The sequence below is a fragment of the Aquarana catesbeiana genome, linkage group LG01, assembly GCF_042186555.1.
Source record: "Aquarana catesbeiana isolate 2022-GZ linkage group LG01, ASM4218655v1, whole genome shotgun sequence".
NCBI classification, from domain to species: domain Eukaryota; kingdom Metazoa; phylum Chordata; class Amphibia; order Anura; family Ranidae; genus Aquarana; species Aquarana catesbeiana.
Genome location: NC_133324.1, coordinates 612,199,423 through 612,219,739, shown reverse-complemented (window position 1 = coordinate 612,219,739; position 20,317 = coordinate 612,199,423).

Below are 20,317 nucleotides of genomic sequence, written 5' to 3'. Positions count from 1 at the left end.
GAAAGGGGTATATCCCCATAGTTTGTCCTGGAAATTAAACTGTAATGCCCCGTACACACGGTCGGATTTTCCAACGGAAAATGTGTGATAGGACCTTGTTGTCGGAAATTCCGACCGTGTGTGGGCTCTATCACACATTTTCCATCGGATTTTCCGACACACAAAGTTTGAGAGCAGGATATAAAATTTTTCTGACAACAAAATCCGTTGTCGGAATTTCCGATCATGTGTACACAAATCCGACGCACAAAGTGCCACGCATGCTCAGAATAAATAAAGAGATGAAAGCTATTGGCTACTGCCCCGTTTATAGTCCCGACGTACATGTTTTACGTCACCGCGTTCAGAATGATCGGATTTTCCGACAACTTTGTGTGACCGTGTGTATGCAAGACAAGTTTAAGCCAACATCCGTCGGAAAAAATCCTAGGATTTTGTTGTCGGAATGTCCGGCAGTGGTGTATTTAGGTTTTGTGCTGCCCTAGGCCTGACTGAGCTTGCGCACCCCCTAATTTAAATATGCCCCACCCCTTCCTGTCAAGGCCACACCCCTTTCTTTTAAAGATCCACCCTGTCATCTTCATTGGAGGAGGACAGAGGGACGCCGCGGGAAGAGGACAGAGAGGCATGTGGCATCTTTTCATTTGGGGGGTAAGGGGATATGTGCTAGTTGCTTTGGGAGGGGAGGATCAGACCCCCCTCACTAGCACATATCCTCTCCCCTCCCAAATCACCCAGCACATATCCCCTTACCCCCCTTCCCCTCATCCATGTGTGCATCTGTTATCTGCCCCCCTTCCCGGTTACTGTGTCCCCCTCCACTGTAAACTATACACAGACCTCAGAGCAGAAGCGCGGCTCTTGCACTGAAGTCGTGTCCCTCCTCTGTGGCTCCTTCTCCTCCTGGCTGTGTACACTAGAACATTGGAGCCGAGAAGGAGGAGGAGCCGAGGAGTGTGTGTGGCTGACAGTGGGGAGAGAGGTGGCAGCTGCTACGGAAAGCCGATCGCCGCTTGTGGGACCCCAGGTGGCAGATTTCCTGGGTGTCCACGCTAGCGCACTCTGGCTGCCAGTTACCGAAGCTCAGTGCCGGAACTTGTTGTGGGCTCTGGGACAGTGGCGTCACTAGGTTTGGTGTCACCTGGAGCTGTAAAAATTGTGTCCCCCCTTAATTTTTGGACTGGAGGCCCAGCGTTGGAGCTCATTGTGGCGGTCAACAAGGCCTAGAGGATATCAGGTTAGGCACTTCCTAATGGCTCAGTCCCTGGGAACAGTAATGGATAATGGCCAACAGGCTCTCTTACCAGACCCAATGAAACCGCAACAGTGATCCCTCCAGCTGGACGTTCGCTCACTCTGGGTTGCCCAGGAGGACTCTGGTCAGTAGTGTAGCATGTCTGTACCCTGGCAGTGGCTTTATCTTTTGCCCCTCTGGTGGTGCGGGAACAGTGTGGCTCCCTCTCTGGTGGTGCAGGTACAGCGTGGCTCTCTGGTGGTGTGGGTACAGCGTGGCTCTCTGGTGGTGTGGGTACAGCGTGGCTCTCTCTTTGGTGGTGCGGGAACAGTGTGGCTCCCTCTCTGGTGGTGCAGGTACAGCGTGGCTCTCTGGTGGTGTGGGTACAGCGTGGCTCTCTGGTGGTGTGGGTACAGCGTGGCTCTCTGGTGGTGCGGGTACAGCGTGGCTCTCTGGTGGTGCGGGTACAGCATGGCTCTCTGGTGGTGCGGGTACAGCGTGGCTCTCTGGTGGTGCGGGTACAGCGTGGCTCTCTGGTGGTGCGGGTACAGCGTGGCTCTCTGGTGGTGCGGGTACAGCGTGGCTCTCTCTGGTGGTGCGGGTACAGCGTGGCTCTCTCTGGTGGTGCGGGTACAGCGTGGCTCTCTGGTGGTGCAGGTACAGCGTGGCTCTCTGGTGGTGCGGGTACAGCGTGGCTCTCTGGTGGTGCGGGTACAGCGTGGCTCTCTCTGGTGGTGCGGGTACAGCGTGGCTCTCTCTGGTGGTGCGGGTACAGCGTGGCTCTCTGGTGGTGCGGGTACAGCGTGGCTCTCTGGTGGTGCGGGTACAGCGTGGCTCTCTGGTGGTGTGGGTACCTCGTGGCTCACTGGTGGTGCGGGTACAGCGTGGCTCTCTGGTGGTGCGGGTACAGCGTGGCTCTGGTGGTGCGGGTACAGCGTGGCTCTCTGGTGGTGCGGGTACAGCGTGGCTCTCTGGTGGTGCGGGTACAGCGTGGCCCTCTGGTGGTGCGGGTACAGCGTGTCTCTGGTGGTGCCGGTACAGCGTGGCTCTCTGGTGGTGTGGGTACAGCGTGGCTCTCTGGTGGTGCGGGTACAGCGTGGCTCTCTGGTGGTGCGGGTACAGCATGGCTCTCTGGTGGTGCGGGTACAGCGTGGCTCTCTGGTGGTGCGGGTACAGCGTGGCTCTCTGGTGGTGCGGGTACAGCGTGGCTCTCTGGTGGTGCGGGTACAGCGTGGCTCTCTCTGGTGGTGCGGGTACAGCGTGGCTCTCTCTGGTGGTGCGGGTACAGCGTGGCTCTCTGGTGGTGCGGGTACAGCGTGGCTCTCTGGTGGTGCGGGTACAGCGTGGCTCTCTGGTGGTGCGGGTACAGCGTGGCTCTCTCTGGTGGTGCGGGTACAGCGTGGCTCTCTCTGGTGGTGCGGGTACAGCGTGGCTCTCTGGTGGTGCGGGTACAGCGTGGCTCTCTGGTGGTGCGGGTACAGCGTGGCTCTCTGGTGGTGTGGGTACCTCGTGGCTCACTGGTGGTGCGGGTACAGCGTGGCTCTCTGGTGGTGCGGGTACAGCGTGTCTCTGGTGGTGCGGGTACAGCGTGGCTCTCTGGTGGTGCGGGTACAGCGTGGCTCTCTGGTGGTGCGGGTACAGCGTGGCCCTCTGGTGGTGTGGGTACAGCGTGTCTCTGGTGGTGCCGGTACAGCGTGGCTCTCTGGTGGTGCGGGTACAGCGTGGCTCTCTGGTGGTGCGGGTACAGCGTGGCTCTCTGGTGGTGCGGGTACAGCGTGGCTCTCTGGTGGTGCGGGTACAGCGTGGCTCTCTGGTGGTGCGGGTACAGCGTGTCTCTGGTGGTGTGGGTACAGCGTGGCTCTCTGGTGGTGCGGGTACAGCGTGGCTCTGGTGGTGCGGGTACAGCGTGTCTCTGGTGGTGCGGGTACAGCGTGGCTCTCTGGTGGTGCGGGTACAGCGTGGCTCTCTGGTGGTGCGGGTACAGCGTAGCTCTCTGGTGGTGCGGGTACAGCGTGGCTCTCTGGTGGTGCGGGTACAGCGTGGCTCTCTGGTGGTGCGGGTACAGCGTGGCTCTCTGGTGGTGCGGGTACAGCGTGGCTCCCTCTTTTTCTCCTCTAACACCCCCCCCCCTCAGCAGAGTGCATGAATGCTGGGGGCTGTAGCATGTCTGTTGACACACAGGGCCGCCATTCTTCAGGGACTATTTTCCCATGATGCCCCCCAGAGTCTTCTGATTGGCCCTCTGCTGTGGCCAATCATGGGGAGGAAAACAGCGGTCAGGAAGCTGGGCGGCGGCATGGTGAAACCAATTAGAGCCGCTCTCTCTCTCTTCTCCCTTCAGCTGACAGAAAGGGAAGGGGGGCGAGCGGGGGAGATACACAGACAGCCCGCATCTCTCCTCTCCCTGTCACAGCGCTGCTGACCCATTTGCCAGAGAACTCCCCCCGCTCGCCCCCCTCCCCTTTCTGTCAGCTGAAGGGAGAAGAGAGAGAGAGCGGCTCTAATTGGTTTCGTTGTGCCGCCGCCCAGCTTCCTGATCGCTGTTTTCCTCCCCATGATTGGCCACAGCAGAGGGCCAATCAGAGACAGATTTACAGCTTTACGGAGGGGCGGCTTGACAGTTCTTACTTTAACTACTTTCTAGCCCCCTCCGCACCCGCACTGCTAAGCTGTACTCCCCAGATGGTGGCCCTGCTGTGCGGGAAGAGGGCGCCGCTGCCATTTTTGGGGGGGGGGGCGGCTTTTTGCGGCCCCCCCGCACAGTGCCGCCCTAGGCCTGGGCCTTGTTGGCCTAGGCCAAGACACAGCACTGATGTCCGGTCAATGTCATTTTACAGGTATTAAAAGGGATGCTAGCATGACGGTACTACACGCAGTTATAAGCGTGTCCTAATACTAATAGGTGGTGAACATGTCGCGGGCCAGTCTAGGGACCGTTAATTAATATGGCAGACAACAGTGTTAGTGCGTGCATGGAACAGCGTGTGGTGGTGATGAAGTTTCTTGTGAACGGATGCATAAAACCCGGATATCTGCAGAAGACTTCAAGCACAGTACGGTGATGAGATGATCAGCTGCAGTAAGACTTTTGAAATAGCCGTATGTCCGTCAGAGACGATCCCAGCTTTGGTGGTTCCCAGGCCACAGCAGTCATTTCTGTGAACATTCAGCGTGTGGATCCTGGATAACTGGCGCATAACCTTTTGTGAAGTTGCACAAATCTTTCTGTAGGAATGGTGAACACAAGCATTCACAAACATTTGAATCTTTGAAAAGTTAGAGCACGCCTGGTATCAAGACAACTTTCTGCTTTTGACTGGCACAGAGGAGTTGAAGTCTGCACTGTTTCTCCAGGACAACCCATGAGCTCATACTGCTCACCGCATTACGTGTACGTTACAGCAACTCGGCTGGGGGGTATTGCCACATCCCCCTTACAGCTCGGACCTCACTCCGAGTGACTTCCACCTGTTGGGACCCCTAAAAGAGTTCCTCGGAGGTCAGCATTTCAGCACTGCCGACAAAGTGAAACAGGCTGTCCTAAAATGGTTCAGACGTGCTGGCTAATCTTTCTATTTCAAAGATTTCCAGGCATTAGTTAAACGCTGGGATAAGTGTATAAAAGTAACAGGGGAGTATGTCGGAAAAATAGATGCAGTTTCCACTCCTTGAAATGTGTTCTTTTTTTTATATAAACTCAAAAGTCCCAGTTTAACTTGAAGGCCCCTCATAAAAAAGTATCATGGACAGTACTCAGCTGTGTTATAGCAAGTGATACAGCTATAATCACCAAACGAAAGGTCAAATCAACTCTGCAGAAACAAAATATGTTTTTTTTTTAAATATAGTAACAGAAACTATCAATTCCAGGTATGGGAAATGTTGGTGCCTGTTATGCAGACATAGACATGAACTTTGACATGAATGTCTTCTATGAGAAACTATACTTGGCAAACATTCAACTTGAAATATCACATTTCTTCAGATCGCTATCTTATGTTTATAATTACCTATTGGTTCCACACACATGAGTGATAAAAAAGGCCCCAACCAAACACCTTAAAGAGGAGGTCCAGCCGGGGGAAAAAAAATTTAAAGTCAGCAGCTAAAAATACTGTAGCTGCTGACTTTTAATATAGGGCACTTACCTGTCCAGGAAGCGCACGATGTGAGTACAATAGCCGAACTTAAGATCGACTCCTGGGTGCTGCCGCCACCATTCCTGGTAAGGGAACAAGGCAGTGAAGCCTTTTGTCTTTACAGCCGGTTCCCTACTGCACATGCATGAAGCGCGCTGTGCTTTCTAATTGGCCCGGCGGCGGGGGAAGGAGGAGGGGGTCCAAAAATCCGGGAGATGCTTCCTCCAGTGTCACATTTGCCACCTTTTAAGGGGGGGACGAGGACCCGTTTTTGACAGGTTCCTTTCCCCACTTCTGGAGACAGGCCGGAGGGGGGGGGAAGCATATAAGTGGAAGTTCCACTTTTGGGTGTGTGGTGGAGATTTGGCTATAATCAATCTCACCTGCGCTAACATGTGCCCTTTCAGTCTAATAGTATAATACATGTTACTTAACCCATGTCTCCCGCATTTCCCCAGTAAACAGATATGACCATGCTTACGTCCTCATGTCAGCATGACTCCCCCCTCCTGGGCAGAGGCTCTTGCTTTGATTCAAAGACAACAAAAGAAATCACATACAGGAAGTCCTGGCTCCAACAGCCAATTGCTTCCTCCACAGGATGTGACAATACAGGATGTGACAACACAGGATGTGACCAAACAAGGATATGACCAAACAAGAATATGAGTTTTTACAACAACCAATGACTACTGTTCCTGCTGGAGGGAGCTTATCTACAGGTGTACGTCATGGCACCTGAAATATGTTGATCAGGCATACAGGGGTGACACGAACGCACATCCGCTAAACCAATAATGTGTTTGCAGAGCGAACACATAACCCCAGACGAACATCTGTGCATCACACAGGGGCCCTTTTGCCGGCAGACATATCCTCACTCTGCAAACACCTCTCTCCAACCTTTAGGAAGTTTTCCACTACCTAACCGATCTCAACCAGCGTCAGTCTTCCCCAGTCAGCTCTTTATAGCGGGTTGCGGGAGAACTAACACTGGGAGACACTATGACAATACATGTTAAAATACATCTTCATAAAATTTCTACAACAGTCCCTCCTCTTGTCATATGCTCCCATGTGTCCCTAGAGGAATCTTGACCTTCTTCTTACACCAGGAAATGAATCAGTCCTTACAGTCCATATGAGTCCATAAAAAGGAAAACACAGCTTGACATGTAGACTCTGTTCTTCAGGAGGGGTGACTTAGAGGAGGACATGAAGGCCGGTCGGTCTGGGATCCTCTGTGTCTTGTACTTGGGTTTGGCTTCAGGGCGTCGTCATCTGCTCAGGCTCTGTTCAAATCTCGTCAAATCAGGCAACAGTAGCACCTCATCACGGCATATAAGAAGGAATAGAAACAAAAATAACATGAGTATATATACCCCTAGGAGGACTAGGAGGTACTCATGAACCTTGTGGTGGACCTTTTGAAGTTCATGTTGCAGTGACTGCACCTACCCCATCAGCTGAGAATGTAGGTGACAGCTGCTGAGGAAAGTACAACTCTGGTTTTGGTTGACCTCCAAACAAACCTCATATGGCAATAACGCAGACATATGGGAACTTAATGACTGCAGTCACTGCATCTTACCATCTGAGGTGTAATACCTGGAACCATTGACAAAGAGGTTCTTATGGGAGCGTCCTTCACCAGACTGCTGATTCAAATTCCACCAAAGGAAGAAAGTCTTGGAACCTGTTGTTCCTACTAAGTCACAAACTTGGCTAGAATTAGAGCGGTTAGTATTACTGGTTTGAAAATTTGTCATTCTCACCACTATCATCCCCCCGTTTTCCTCCTCATTACAAACTGGAGAAAGACACACAGGGTTTAGAATGGTGCAGAAAAAAACAATGAAAACTGTGAAATAGTCTATGATACTTTTACCTTCTTAGGCGTGTGTATTTATACATGTGTACAGCTATCTACATACACCTGCTTTCTATGTACACACACTTTCAGAAACTCCTTGGACCTGAAAAGATACTTATAAACAAAAGTTATTACTCTATCCTTCATATTTAACCTGCAAAGAATGGTAAACAATACAACATTTGTGTACATTGGTAAACTGTCACTGACATTCCTCAAAACCGATAATAACTTAACCCTCTGTAACCCTTACTTTCACGTTCCTACTAAAATACAACACCCGCGACACGTAAGAGGGCTGTCGCGGTAGGTTCAAACATATTCCTGTTACCACATACAAACATGAGACAAACATTTAGATACAAATGTGGGGGGAGATATTTCATAGTTCCCAAAACAAAAATGAAAAAAACAAAACAACCAGATGGAATGCTACCTTCACTCTTTTAGCGATAGAAAAAAATACAATGGGAAAGACACGAGAGCATCTCGACATTTTTCCATGGACCTGCCACACAAAGTCCAAAAACAGGCATGATAATTTTTAAACACACAAATGTGTATTACACATCCATAAACTCACTCATTATTACAGATTTCTGAAGCCACAGCTGAACTACTTCCAAGGTATTTTTATTCTGGGGTCTCGTACCTCCAGACATCAAAAATACCTTCCAAAGGAATACATCTTACTGTACCCTCTGACCATATATGCCAAACTTTAAGGGTTTTTAATGGCCTTTTCCCCAAAACTAGACTTTATGTACTGTGCAACCGTCTGACTGTGGGAAGCCTCGCATTCCTTCCCTTGCACGGATTGCTCATTACCCATGGCGATTCGATATTGGCTTATCGTCTTACCTCTGCGTCCAGGGAAACCATTACACCCATTTAGGAGAGCACTGCCCGGTGCCTTCTTTTATGGTGGAGCGACAGGCTACAACCACTATATCTGGTCCTGTCCCCCAACTAGAAACCCTAACCGAGGCGTCAACTCTATGGTTTGTTGTCCCAACACTTTTGGCACAGAACTACAGAGTACTACTCTTTTAACAGCCAACTATTAACTATGCCAAATAATTTGACAACAACCACAGATCACCCCTGAATTATGTATCTACCCCTCATAGTGTATGCATACACAAGCGCATTGTGCTGTACGACCATACACTGCGTCGCCAAACTAAACTGCACAGAACACTTACGCCCGCTTTCTCTACAGAACAATGTGACTTCTCTATGTACCTAGATATTACAACAATAACATGGACACCTCCTGTTTACTCTCTACCCAAAACTTTATTACAGTATAAACCTTAATTAAATTTAAAAAATTTAAAAAATCAAAATAATTTCATCATACTTCCAAACACGAATCAAAAGACCCCAAGCTCCTCCCACCAACTTCCTGTTGCACACCTGAACAGGAAGAGTGAGGGGGAGGGGAAGCCTTGTTTCATATTATGTCTATCAAGACATTAAAAAATCCATGGCTAACATCATATATACTTCAACAATTTAAAAAAAGTTTTGTCCAGGAAAGGGTGGAATAAACCCCCTTATTGCAAATGGGAGGGAATCCCCCTTGACTCACATATCCCCTGGCAGTCAAACCACAAGTTTTGAGACCGAAATACAACACAACAGCGCAACAAAAACTCCTGCAAAAAGATGACTCAAGGAAGTCAACCAAAGCCTTTCTTTCCTACTGCAGGCTATAAAATACAAACCTCAGCTCTAGTGATAAAACCCAAAACCATTAAAAATAAAAACAACACACACCGCTTAAAAGTACAAAAACTCAGTTAAAGCTAATAAATTAAGCGCAAAGTAGAGATTTTCACTTAAAAGGAAAATGGTGCCTAGAGAAAAGGTAGCTCAGACCGCATGGCTACACACACACACACAAAGGAATAGAAAATGGCAGACGAAAGCCAGGCCACAACAAAATGGCGCCATTAAGACATGAAATGTAGTTGTTGATCCTGCCAAAACAAGATTTCTTCACTAGCTACAGAAACTCTCCCCACAAAACTACACATTTGAGACACCACATGAACACTTACAAACATTTTAGGCTACATCAATTAGGGCCCGTAGGAGGCCTCAAACACAGGCTCTCCAACGAAACAACACGTCTCCGAAAGTTGGAAGGTCAACAGATACACAGGACCAAGACAATGCTGTTTGCATGCTTGATCTTTTCATCTCAAAACAAAAGAACTCCTCCATGCTATTGTCTAGAATCCTGCAAGACATGTCCCAACAATGCATGGCCGCCCTTCTCCCCTCAGCCACATGGGTTACTTGAATATGCAGCAGCCATTTTCAAACCAAAAGCTTTTCTAAACGACCATCAAAGTCCACTAAACCATCTGTGTCTTAAGTCAGTTAAACAATCTACAAGACTCATGCAATCTACTTGTAATCACAATTCATCCATTTCTATTTCTCATATGCATCACAAACATATTACACAACATACGGTTACTTACACGTAACAAACATAAAATAAAAATCCCGGCATTATACCAAAAGACGAAAAACGTGTCCTTTTGCAAAGCAGAACCTACCTAACACATCAGACAGCCTACTGATCCGATTGTGAAGGAGTTTCTGTTCACTCCTAAGGTCCTGGCCCGCCATCTGTGGTGATTTGCTATAATCAATCTCACCTGCGCTAACACGTGCCCTTTCAGTCTAATGGTATAATACACATTACTTAACTCATGTCTCCCGCATTTCCCCAGTAAACAGACATGACCATGCTTACGTCCTCATCTCAGCACGACTCCCCCCTCCTGGGCAGAGGCTCTTGCTTTTATTCAAAGACAACAAAAGGAATCACAAACAGGAAGTCCTGGCTCCAACAGCCAATCGCTTCCTCCACAGGATGTGACAACACAGAATGTGACAACACAGGATGTGACCAAACAAGGATATGACCAAACAAGGATATGAGTTTTTACAACAACCAATGACTACTGTTCCTGCTGACGGGAGCTTATCTGCAGGTGTACGTCATGGCACCTCAAATATGTTGAACAGGCATACAGGGGTGACACGTGCGCACATCCGCTAAACCGATAATGTGTTTGCAGAGCGAACACATACCCCCATCACACAGGGGCCCTTTCGCCGGCAGACAAATCCTCACTCCGCAAACACCTCTCTAGAAACCTCACAAAGTTTTCCACTACCTAACGGATCTCAACCAGCGTCAGTCTGTCCCAGTCAGCTCTTTAGAGTGGGTTGGCGGGAGAACTAACACTGGGAGACACTATGACAATACATATTAAAATACATCTTCATAAAATTTCCACAACAGGTGGAACTCCGTTTTAAAGCCACAAGCACATCCCTGACACCATGGCTGAGGTGTATATTAGGCTTAATGGTTCAATAAACATGAGCCTTAAAGGGGATGTAAACCCTCACATATTCCCAGAAAAGTGAACAGTCTCAGATGATATACAGAGATGAAAAAAATCTCCCTACATAAGTTTTAAGTGCATATCTGCTGCCTTCAGCTTTATATATTCTTTAGAAAGTGCACATCGTGTTCGAGTTTTTCTCTTCCTGTTCAGCACTGGAAGTGGATTCTTGGCATACAGCCAAGACAGATGATTAGAGGAAAGGCACCCCCCACCTTCCACATAGGCAGAGACTTGCAGAGCTGTGCTGTGACAAGTCAAGCTCTCTGCTAATCTATTTATAGAAACCTTCCTCAACACAAATTTCGGGCTGGTTTTATCTTGGTTGACAGAGAGCTTGTCAGAAGTTATGCTGATAACAGAACAATGAAACAGCATAAAGACACAGGACTCGGTGTTTTGGAGAGAGATAAGAAAACACTGCAGATATATGTGCTTAGGTCAAATTTCATGAATCAGGTTTACATCCACTTTAAGTAAAGAATTCCACTTTTGCAGTCATGTTTGTGCTGTCTGCCCATTCACACACCATGCCTTAAAAAAAAATTAAAAAAACATATTTCTTACCTTTCAAATGTTTCTAGGGAGAAGGTGTCATGGCTGTTTTTAATAAGTCTCAAAGTGGCTCTGTTCCCCGAAAGACTAAAGTCGGCCATAGATGGTTTGAAATTCAGCAGGGATCAGCCGAGATTTAAACCATCTATGGGTAGGCTGATTTTACCCAAGTCAATCCATTGATCAACTTGAGTACAATCAGCATGTCGGATTTCTAGCATGTGATTTTTGCCAGCGGCTCTAGCCGCTAGCAGTAATCTTTGAATGCTCTCAGCAGGGACAGCTGCCTGCAAACCCCATACCAACCCCCCCATCAGCAGAATACAATAGCTCTGCGGGAGGGATTTCCATTCAACTCTGTGTTGATGGGGCAATTTAGCATTTTTCTTTCCTGCAAACCGTGGTTTAAAATCTTATAATCTATGGCCTGCTTTAAGCCTAGTACACACTAGTAATTCTTTTATTTATTTTTTTCATTCAACCCCGCAGGGCTGAACAAAAAAAAAACCTGACAGCTTAGAAGGAGCTGCTGTACTAACTATTTGATGTTAGTACAGCAATCACCCTACTGTGCTATTGTGTTCTGACAGGGGGACAGCCCCCCCCCCCGCAAGAACACTCACATCAGCCATTGGCTGAAAGCACGGATCGAGAGCCGAGCGACAGAAGCCGGCTGCAGTACACACGGGCCGAATGTCAGCCAGTTTCTATTGAACTGGTCGATGCCGCCTGACATTCGGTCCGTGTGTACTACTGGGCTTAAGGATTTTGAGCAAGTGAAAAGCACTAAAAAAAGTAACCAGCAAAGTTTTGCCAAGTGAATGGGAACATGTAACAAATACTGTATAAAATAGGTGTTATCCCAGACTGGCTGAAAAAGTGGAAATTATACTATATATAGGTTTATAGTATACAATGTATTATGTTTATTTGAACCAACAGTGCCTGCAACATCATGCATGGGAACACAGTGCTTGGAAAAACACTAAATCAGAAGTCAGATCAGGAACTTTGAACAGTCCTTGGGTGCACTGCCTGTACTTGATTGTGAATGTGGTGAGCACATATTTTAAGTTTTGATTGCAGCTAACATAAAATGTGAATAGCAAATATGTGCCCTTTGAGTTTTTTTCTATTCACCATGCCAATAACCCCGAACCCGTACCCATCTTTCAAACATGAGTAGTGCTCATACAAATACAATTTACCCGCCCAATCTTAGCTCAGCACCACAGTGTCCCTATGGGCCTACACTGCTGTGCTTGGCGAAGTAACCCAATATACTGCACCTTGAAATAAAACTGTTCTCATCCTAGACTCAGCAATACAGTTTCCCAGCAGTACTGTGAAATAGAATTCCTAAACATACCATTACCAAATTCAAATAAGCCTTGCACCAAATTCAGAGTTCTTTTTTGGGACACTTTACTGATACGTCACTATGGCTGTGCCAAATTAAATTAAAAAAATGTTGACTTGGTATTGGAGATAAATAAGACTTACATCATATTGTTCTTAGTTATGTCCCCCCTCCCCCTTGGCAGCTGCGAGCGTCCTAGCAACCAAAGACACCGGGCTGAAAATACATCAGGGGTCTGCCTCCAAACACCTGGCTCATTCACAAATACATTCTTGCCTTTTCAACGCCTTGTTTTAGGATAGTTTGGCTGCTGCTGAACTAAAGTGAGTAATAAAGCTTTTGATGAGATCAGCAATAAGTCAGCAATAAGTAACATAGAACTTTATATATTGCTTGTTCAAAGTTCTTTTCTCATCATTCAATGTTGCCACTGTTAGGCTTAAGGGCGGACTGACCATTTGAACAATGTCCGAGAGTCCAAGACCAGTAGGGGGCCCGACGAGAGGCTCCTTGTACCCTTTTATAGGTGCGCGCACGGCATTATCAGCGATAATCTAGGCAGACAAGGAGAAACCATAGAGGAGGCTTAATGGGAGCCTGGGATCAGGGAAGAGACCTGAGAGGAGGAGCCGGTGATATGACCCATCCCCCATTACTCCCTCTCTTTCACCCCCTCTCTCCCTCGCTCTCACACCCCTCTTTCTCACCCCCCTTTTTCTCTCAACCCACCTCTTTCACTCCCTCACCTTCCCACACTCACCCTCCTCTCTCTCCTCTCACCCCCTCTCTCTGACCCCCTCCCCCCCCCCCCATCTCTCTCCCCCTCTCTCTCTCTCCCACCCCCTATCTCTCTCCTCCCCTCTCTCTTAACCCTTTCTCTCTCATTCTTTCACCCCCCCCCCCTTCTCACTTCCCTCTTTCCCATCCCCCCATCTTTCTCTTTCCCTCCTATTCCTATCTCTCTTTCCTTTCCCCCTCATCTGTCTCTATCCTTCCACCACCCTCTTCCCCTTTTAGTTTCTAATAGAAGTGTCTGTCATATTTCAGGATCTCAGTATGAAATGTGATCAGATGTCTGTTGAGAAAGGAGCGCGACTTGTAACCACATCCAAGTACGCACGCTCACGTCCATGTTAGATGACGTCACCCATCTGAGCCAGCCGCATCGTGCGCTTCTAGCCTCACTCTGAGGCCGCCTTCCGGAGCCGGCTAATCCACCTGTCGGAAGAGCCACTGCCCTCAGTTGCTATCAGCAAGGATGTTTTTGGCACAGAACTGGGGAGCATCAACCTGATTATTGTATACCATGCCTGTTACTTCCATCCAAATGTGAGTGTGTTTATTATGAGATTAAAACCGTTTGTTCAAACTACTGCACCCAGAGGCGCCTCTCCACTTGTGTTCTCTTTACAGACTTTGGAATATGATTTCTGTCCTACTTTGATGGCAGCCCTGCTTGCATCTTTTGGACAGTTTTTCAACTTCTCCTAGTGCCACTACATAGACTATTTAGCCTGCGTATGCCATATGGACATATTAGTTCTATTATAGAACATTTATTTTTACCACAGACTTGCATTGGGAGATGTATGACTCCTGAGTTGTAGTGCCTATACTTGTTACTACTACTACTTCACTGCCGGTTTTCCCTACCAGGAATGGCAGAGGCAGCACCCAACAGCTGTCCTGAAAACTGACTGGAGTGCCGACATTGCGGGCTCCCTGGACAGGTAAGTGTCCATATATTAAAAGTCAGCAGCTACAGTATTTGTAGCTGCTGACTTTTAAAAAAATTGGGAGGGGGGGCGGAACACCTCTTTAACCACGCACTTGACATACTATGATTCAAGGGATTTGCATAAATCAAACCCTATTACTTGATTATGATGTTTGAATATGTAAGCGCCTAAGTACCACAGTAATCAATTCATGTAATTCTTAACGTGATATATTATAGATGATATTAGATAAAACATTTAATAGATCATATAGTTCTTTTTTAATTGTAATTTGAAATCTGACATTTTTTTTTCTCCCGTCCCGTCCTCTGTATGTTTTCATGCTTGTATTTTTTAATAAAATACATACTGTATATAGTTATCCCTATCTGTGAATATTTTTATAATATTGTGTTGAAGAAAATATTGGTTATATCTATGTCTTTTTTAATGCTTTTAGCCCTCAAGAAGGGGACTTTTACGATTTACGTGAAGTAGCTTCTCTATCTCTAACTCCCAGTGGCAACCACTGCCCTCATTTCTTGTCCTGTTGTCAATGGCTGTCACAGGGACAGAGGTTACATGGTAGGCAAGGTTGAAAAAAGTCCATCAAGTCCAACCTATGTGTGTGATTTTATGTCAATATTACATTGTATATCCCTGTATGTTGTAGTCATTCAAGTGCTTATCTAATAGTTTTTTTAAATTATCGATGCTCCCCACTGAAACCACTGCCTGTGGAATTTCACATACTAACCGCTCTTACAATAAAGAGCCCTCTACACAGTTTAAGGTTAAACCGCTTTTCTTCTCATTTTAGTGAATGGCCATGTGTCTTTTTAAATTCCCTTTCGCGGAAAAGATTTATCTCTATTGTGGGGTCACCAGTACGGTATTTGTACATTGAAATCATATCCCCTGTCAAGCGTCTCATCTCCAGAGAGAACAAGTTCAGTGCTCGCAACCTTTCCTCATAACTAATATCCTCCAGTCCCTTTATTCGTTGTGTTGCCCTTCTCTGTACTCCTCCTTCCTGAGGACTGGTGCCCAGAACTGGACAGCATTCTCCTGGTGCGGCCGGACCAGAGTCTTGTAGAGTGGGAGAATTAACGTTTTATCTCTAGAGTTAATCCCCTTTTTAATGCATGCCAATATTCTGTTTGCTTTGCTTGCAGCAGCTTGGCATTGCATGCCATTGCTGAGCCTGTCATCTACTAGGACCCCCAGGTCCTTTTCCATCCTAGATTCCCCCAGAGGTTCTCCCCCTAGTGAGTAGATTGCATTCATGTTTTTGCCACCCAAATGCATTATTTTACATTTTTCTACATTAAACCTCATTTGCCATGTAGTTGCCCACCCCATTAATTTGTTCAGATCTTCATGCAAGGTTCCCACCTCCTGCGGAGAAGTTATTGCCCTGCTTAGCTCAGTATCTTCCGCAAATACAGAGATTGAGCTGTTTATCCCATGCTCCAGGTCGTTTATGAACAAATTAAATAGTACTGGTCCCAGGACAGAACCCTGGGGGACCCCACTTTCCACCCCAGACCATTCCGAGTACTCTCCATTTATCACTATCCTCTGAACTCGCCCATGTAGCCAGTTTTCAACCCATGCACTCACCCTATGGTCCATGCCAATGGACCTTACTTTGTACAGTAAATGTTTATGGGATGAAATCTTCCTAATGTGGTCATGGAAACTTAAAGTGGTGGGCAATCAAAGAGGGGAAGTATGCAGCATGCGTAACACACTGCGCTCAACAGTGGAAAGTGTGCAAACAGTGGGAGGGGCTTAAAGGGGTATGGTAAAACTAAGCCTACTCACTGTATACATGGCACAAGTACAGTATATCACAGTCCCAGTACAAAATATACTGTTCCCCAAGTAGCAGTCTCACAGACATCAGAATACCTCAGAGAGTGTAGGGATCAGGAGTGTGTAATGCACAAAGTGCAGGGGTATAACTAAAGTATTTACAAACAAGGCTTGTGTTAAAGCAGTGTATACTGCCACCTGAAACCAGTATGGGCCTGTCACTCAGCCCCAAAGCATATAGAAAAAGATTTTCTCCAGGGGGGGGATGAAAGGAGGCTACAAGAGTGACGGAAGAGAAGGTGCAGGCTGCTAATAATAGTAAAATAAAAATGGTTTAGTGATACAGTAATTTAAAATCATGATACTGTAACCACAGCCATGACAGTGAGAGACATAAAGTTGTTCACCATTGCTAAGTGGGCAAGCCAGCTTGTGTCAAAAACATACAGACAATACATACAACATGTAACAAAAACGTCTGGACGCCAAATTGCTTGGCACATGGAGCACCACCACAGCAATGCCGTGTAGTTCAAAGGAAAGTGGAGAGTCTATGTGGAGCATCCATGTGTCAACCCCCTAGAGCAGGGGTCTCAAACTGGTGGCCCTCCAGCTGCTGCGGAACTACAAGTCCCATCATGCCTTTGCCTAAAGGAGTCATGCTTGTAACTTTCAGCCTTGCAAGGCCTCATGGGACTTGTAGTTTCTCAACAGCTGGAGGGCCGCCAGTTTGAGACTCCTGCCCTAGAGGCTCGAGTTATTGAAGGGAGGAGGAGGGAGGAAAAGGGAGAACCAGGAAGGAGGGGGATATGCCCTGGTAAAGGGCTGTAACTAGTCTCAAAGGTTATGCAGACATAGGATCTTCACAGAGCTGGTGCTGACAACTGAAAATCAGAGAAAGTGTATACAGAAGGAAGTCAAAGTGGATACAAAGATACCCGTATGGTGGGTACAATATCAGGGGTACATCCTGTTGATGGAAAGGTCAAAGAGCACTAGCGATCACAGTGTGGGTGGTGATGCTGTGCAGGGGTCAGCAGTACATAACACAAAAAGTGCAAGGGTCAGGGGTGCATACAAACCAGCATGCATTACATAGCGTGCAGGGATCAAATATTTCCCCTCAGTATACACATCATCCCCTTCCCAGGACACATCTATCTCCCCCTTCAACCTCTCCAGTCCACATCATAACACAATAAATTTGTGCATACTTGCACTACCCAATGGTTTCAGTCCTGCAGACCTCAGAAATAGCGGCAGTTCAGAGTAAGGAGAAATCCTTTTCTTGGCTATATCATGTGACACATCAGAGCCAGGGACGATTCTCCCTCTGCTCTGAGTTGCAGGCCTGCTACAGTATCTGAGCTCTGTTACTGACTGGAGTGTGAATGGCACTGCAGAGCCACAACTATACGAAAACATTGTTGACGGTCGTTGTATGTGGACCTGGGGCACTTTGCAAGAGATCCGGGGAATATCCGGGGGAACATACCCTGTGAGCCAGGTGTTAGTGATGTCACTGTGTGTTGATGTGTGTTACTTTGGATGTTAACGTGGTTGTAAAGGCTGAAGGCTTTTTACAAGCATGCTTTACTGCATATACAGACTGATTTTACTGTTGTGGGTTTAGTAACACTTTAACCAACTCCATGGGGGATCCCTTCTCGTTCTGGGACAATGTCATATGATGTCGCCCCAGTGTCACGCCGTGTTGCCTAGGGAAACGCAGCTCTTTACCAATGTGATCAGCTGTGTTCAATCACAGCCGATCACATGTAAACACGGAAGTGCCGTTTATCGGCTCTCCTCGTCTCACAGTGACAGAGTATGAGGTGAGGGGAGCAAGTCTGTGGCATCTCCTCGCAGGGGTGACTATACAGGTAATCAGAGCACTGATTATCAGTGCAGCCCCAGCTTTGCTCATCAGTGACACCAATCAGTGCCCATCAGTGATGCCAGTCAGTGCTGCCTTTCAGTGCCCATCAGTGCCTGCTCATCCATCATTGTCATTGTCCATAAGTGCCTCATATTAGTGCCCATCAGTGCGCATATTAGTGCCTCCTCATTAGTGCCACCTAATCAGGGCTCTTCAGTGCCGCTTCATCAGTGACCATCAGTGCAGCCTATCGGTGCAGCCTCATTAGTGCACAAGAGTGAAGGAGAAAAAGAAGAAAAAAAAAACTTTTTTTTTTTCCGGTCTCTTTTCGTTGCATTATGTTATAAAATTCCCAGAAGCTGACAAGGTACATTTGACACTTTACCAAGACAAGTCAATGTTGCTGTTTTTTTTTTTAACCTGCCCAGGCATCTATACCTAGTCAAATGCTAATATGATAATGATAAATGACATTGTCATTACATGATGCCTCTTTCATAGGTATAACAACCTCATGCACATTTAACAGAATTGTCTAGCTTTTTTCATGAATTTATTGATCCAAATGACAAAAAGCATGCTAATCATTATCACTCATGTGATCAGAATTCCGTTTAAGCAAACTTAACAGCAAATGAAAAGGTCACACCAGCAGAACTGCTTAAAAGTCTGTATACTGTACAAGTGTACAGCACAGGTTAACATTCACAACTTCAAGAGATTCTTCCATACCATGTATAAATAACCACAGACACTTGCTAGGCGGTGTGAAAACGGCACATGTCTGATGTAGCATAGTTTTGTTCTTTTGTATTTCTAAGGACAAGTAAAGTGTATAACGCCACATTTTTTTGTTGTTGTTTTCAAAAAAAAATTAATGTGAAGAAAAAAATGTGTTAAAAGATACTTCTATTGATCCCAGTGTTGTGTGTACAATTTTAGAACACTTAGAAAAGGTATGTATGAATGACAAAAAAACCTTTACTTGCTAATCCGGTAATGGTGTGGGTATATTGTATGTGCTCTGCAGTGCATTACCATTTAATGTAAATGGTACCCCAAAGCACATATACACTACAAATAAAATGACATATAGTGCACCACAATGCACAGATATGAATACTCTGTGTGTCGTGGTGGGCCGCATGGTGAAATAGGCTGCAGATGCATTTTTTCATGTGTTGAAAGCCGTGACAAATGGACTGCTTTAACTCAACATGGCTCAATGCACAAAAATGCACAGACAAAGGTGTGACTGGGCTAGTGCTGCATCCCAGGATAACCTTATCAATGAGGACACAGTTCTGCTATTGAGATAGGTTAAAGCCTCGTACACACTAGTAGTTTTTTATTTCCTTCGTTCAACCCAGCAGGGCTGAACGAAAAAAAACCTGACAGCTCAGGAGGAGCAGTTGTACTAACAATCCGATGTTAGTACAGCTATCTCCCCTGCTGTTCTATTGTGTTCTGACAGGGGAACGGCCCCCCACCAGAACACTCCGGTCAGCGGTCTCGGTCATGCCTCTTCGACAGAAGCTGGTTTCTGTTGATCCATCTCCAGTACACATGGGCCAAAGGTTGGCCGGTTGCTATTAAATCAGCCAATGCCACTCGACATTCGGTCTGTGTGTACTGGGCTTAAGGGGCGTTATTGCAGGCTTCTTCAGGAGGGGATGGTGGGGTGTTATTTAGCTCAATATTTAGCCTTCCATCAGCACAACTATGACTGGTTCTCTTCAACTCTGAACTAAGGGAAGTTATATTAAAAAAAAAATTACTTAAAGTACAACTAAAGGGAAAGCTTTTTTTTTTTTTTTTTTAGTTGTGGATGGAGTGGAGAGGGATCAGATTACTTGTCAGTTTTTATTGTCTGTTTATATGTCTGTGCCCCTTTAAGGAGATTCATCCTCTCTATTTGTCCTGTTTCTCATTATCATTAACCACTTGCCGACCAGCCGCCGCAGTTGTACTAAGGCAGAATGGCACGGCTGGGCGAAACAACGTTATGGAATGTCGCTTCGCCCTGTGGCCACTAGGGGGGCGTGCCCCGCCTGCTCGCCCACGGAGGAGCCGATGTGAGTGCCCGGCGGTCGCGATCACCAATGGGCTCCCGCAATCGCTCAGGGCATACCGAGAACCGGGATCTGTGTGTGTAAACACACAGTTTCCGGTTCTCTGAGGGGAGAAGTGACAGATCGTCTGTTCATACAGAGTATGAACAGCGCTCTTTCATCTCCCCTACACGGTCCCCTCCCCCCTTCAGTTAGAACACACTAGGGAACACAATTAACCCCTTGATCGCCCTCT